The following is a 3,658-nucleotide window of genomic DNA, read 5'->3' as shown; positions in this document are numbered from 1 at the left end:
TTAGTTATACATCTTTAGAGGTGAGAATAACGAGCTGTCGAGTGTAAGACTGAAAGATGTAGAGAGACAGCTTAAACACACGTCCATGCTCAATCGCTGGCCAGCGAGAAAGAGAATGAATTGCGCGGGAAACGCTTGCTTGTTTAATTCTACGCATGCGTAAGACTACGCATGCGCAGGCGTTACTACAATTGTTTTGAAATAATCATGCATTATGCCATAGCTTTCAGATTTCAATAACATAATTGTTTATTTTTAGATTAATTTTAGATAAGGTGTGCTAGACTAGATGCAGCCAGTACAAACAAAACTAGTGTGGCTAGTTTAAATGCTAAAAGGCTGAAGATTGTTACTCTGACAAAACACATCTCTGCTACAGAATTAACAACTCTGCTCAAGACCCAGAGGTTCCCATTGCCTTATGAAGGTATGGAACTCTAATTTTTCAAACATAATATCCTGATATATTACTATTTATCTCAGTGATCTGTGAGAATAATGCAAAATGGATATATAACACCCATAAAATTATTAACCATCTTACTAACAATAATTCTGAGCACCTTTTCAAACTCCACCCGTCTAACACCCGTGGATATGTTTATAAAGTCAGAAAACAGCACAGCTCCCATGACTTTTGGAAACATTTTTTCACACTAAGAGTTGCTGAAGTATGGAACAAACTGCCAGCATCAGTTGTTAGTTGTCGGAGCCCTGCATCCTTCAAAACTTCCATGCTTCCTGAGATTCGCCAACACTACACCTGATTTTCTCCCCTCTATACACATGCAAGCATGTATCTGACTCATACACTGTTCACTTTCCAGACATTTGTACATTACTGCATGTATGCTTCATATGCACTTTTGACAAGTTGTAGTGCACCTGAGCACTGTATACAATAATTTCATTATTACTAGTATTAACATAATAGAATAAATCTTACCTCTAGTGGGACTCTCCATAGATTTTATTTCAGCTTCAGGAAAGTGTGCGAGGATCTGCTCAGAAAGTTTTTCCATCCTACTCTGTCCACCTCAAGACTTACTGTAAAATAAAAGTATATACAGTTTTAGAATAAAGACAATGACAACAGGTTATGGACATATATAAAGCAAGAGTAAATTTTAAGAGATAAACTGAAATATCATATTAGTTCAAGTGAAAAAAGGAAATAATCATTTTTCCTATTTGGTGTTTGTATGTGTGTGCCTATATCAACACTTTAACATCAATTTTTCCTTCTTTCTATGGGTCTGAAGGAAATCATTGTTGAAGCAGATATTCTACAACCAGATGCATCTGGTTGTAGAAATGAAGTAATATTCACTCAAAGCCAGATATGTCTTGCACAACAGACTTGAAACAAACATCACACACATGAGAGCAATGATCATTTGTAAAACAAAGAATTGTCAGGGTCAAAACATATGTGCGTGTATGTATGTGTGTGTGTATGGTGGAAACACTATCAAGCTCAAAGTTAATGGTCAAGGGATGGAAATTGACAACAGGTGGATCATGCCCTACAACCCATTGCTGTCTAAAACATTGCAGACCCATGTTAATGTTGAGTCATGCAACTTTATAAAAAGTATTAAATATATATGTAAATACATCAATAAGGGCTCAGATATGGTGGTTTGGAGACTTGAACAGGAAGGCAAGCAGGAGATGAAATTCAGCAATATAAGTTGGGTAGGTGTATTTCCTCTAACAAGGCAATGTGGGGCATCCTGGGCTTCAAAATCTATGAGTGGCATCCAAAAGTGGTGAATCTATCTGTACATCTTGAAAATGGCCAGTGTGTATATTTCACTGAAGACAATGCTCAAAACGTAGTTCTGAATCCACCAGAAACCACTTGACAGCTTTCTTCAAATTATGCCAATGTGATCTGTTTGCCTGAACACTGTTGTATGTTGAGGTTCCCGTGTACTATAACTGGGCACACGATAGATGGAAGAGACACAAGCAAGGAGCACGCATTGGGGGCTGGGAAGAATATGCTGTCTTCAGAAGTGGGGCCATTGAGTGGGTGTACACTGTGCACCCTAATCAGCAGGAGTGCTTCTTTTTGCATCTACTGCTGCTCACTGTCAGACCTCTGAAGACACAATGAGGAAATCTGCATGATCTACAGAGAAGCCTGCACCAAGCATGGACTATTGGAGGACGACGCTCACTGGGACCAGACACTAGAGGAGGTAGCAGAGCACCAAGTCAACTGCATATCTTTGTGTGTCTGCATTTGTGCCCCCACCATCAGTTGACAACCAATGCTGGTGTTTTTACTCCTCTATAACTTAGCAGTTTGGCAAAAGAGACTGATAGCATAAGTTCTAGGCTTACAAACAATAAGTCCTGGGGTTGATTTGTTCGAATAAAGGCAGTGCTCCAGCATGGCCATGGTCAAATGACTGAAACGAGTAACAGAATATATATATATATATATATATATATATATATATATATATATAATGTATGTATGTATGTGTATATATATGTGTATGTATTTTATTAAGACAAGGAACTAAATTCCTTTAAGAGATGCAAGCATCCCAGTTCTCTGGTTTATATCAGCATTCAGTGAAAATCAAGTATGTTAGATTATCATTGAAACATATAGGTATTTTAAAAACTTTATGAATGAGAAAATGGATAAAATTGACTTTCAGATGTTATTTATTTAAATACATTCAAATTCATACAGAGAAATTCCTGACTACATCTGTTCCCACACCCAATCAATTCAATTACAGAAATAAAATTCAATTCAAATTCTCATATTCGAAACCAGTCAAGTGAGTATTTGCTCAGGGAGAATTTCAAAAGGAAGTCACATTTCTACGGGTAGGCTAACCTATGACAAATTCAGATGTGTGGATTTTTTCTTGAACACAAATGTTCCTTAGAAAAATGTTATTACCATATACATGTAAATAAATAAATAAATAAATAAACACATTCGACATATTAGTGCTTGTGCAAATATGATACACAATATGTTATGGTGTCACGGTAGTTAAGATATAGATATTATAGACAGAATGATAGATTAAAACTGGATTGTCTCCCCTACCCAGGCTTTTTTTTTTTTTTTTTAGTGGGGGACCTCTGTCGAACACACCGGCCTACCCTGTCTTTGATCTTTGTCTCTCTCTATACATTTTTTTTCCCACTTTTCAATATTATTATGTATACGTATAACTCTCTATGGGTTTTTTTTCTGCTAGTGAAATTGTAATGTTGTACTCTACTAGGCACACATAGCCTTGTTTACATTGTATTTCGTCTCAACCTGTTAATATTTTTTAAAACATATCCGTGAGATTCTAATGTTATAGTTTTAATGCACATATAGACTTGCATACACATTGATGTCTTTCTTTTTCCTTTTACATCTCTCTCACTATTATTATTGTTATCATCATTTTTCCCTTTCACAACTTGGTTTGTAGATTATCTGATTTTTCCCCGCCTTTAGTCGAGCATATCGACCCCGGGACTTATTCTTTGTAAGCCTAGTACTTATTCTATCGGTCTCTTTTGCCGAACCACTAGGTGACGAGGACATAAACACACCAGCATCGGTTGTCAAGCAATGTTGGGGGGACAAACACAGATACACAAACATATACACACACATATATATATA

At 36.6% G+C, this 3,658-nt stretch overlaps 1 long non-coding RNA gene across 1 annotated transcript in view; it reads right to left on the bottom strand.

The window, feature by feature from the left end:
- The window catches only part of LOC106877868 (uncharacterized), a 19,783-nt gene that overhangs the window by 10,118 nt on the left and 6,007 nt on the right, over positions 1 to 3,658 (bottom strand). The window contains exon 2 of the long non-coding RNA XR_001410425.2: positions 947 to 1,047. This is a non-coding gene — a long non-coding RNA (uncharacterized LOC106877868). The remainder of the gene's footprint in view (positions 1 to 946; positions 1,048 to 3,658) is intronic.

The sequence above is a fragment of the Octopus bimaculoides genome, chromosome 18 (genome assembly GCF_001194135.2).
Source record: "Octopus bimaculoides isolate UCB-OBI-ISO-001 chromosome 18, ASM119413v2, whole genome shotgun sequence".
Lineage (NCBI taxonomy): Eukaryota > Metazoa > Mollusca > Cephalopoda > Octopoda > Octopodidae > Octopus > Octopus bimaculoides.
The sequence above is the reverse complement of the archived record's forward strand: the minus strand, read 5'-3'. Positions and strand labels throughout refer to the sequence as shown.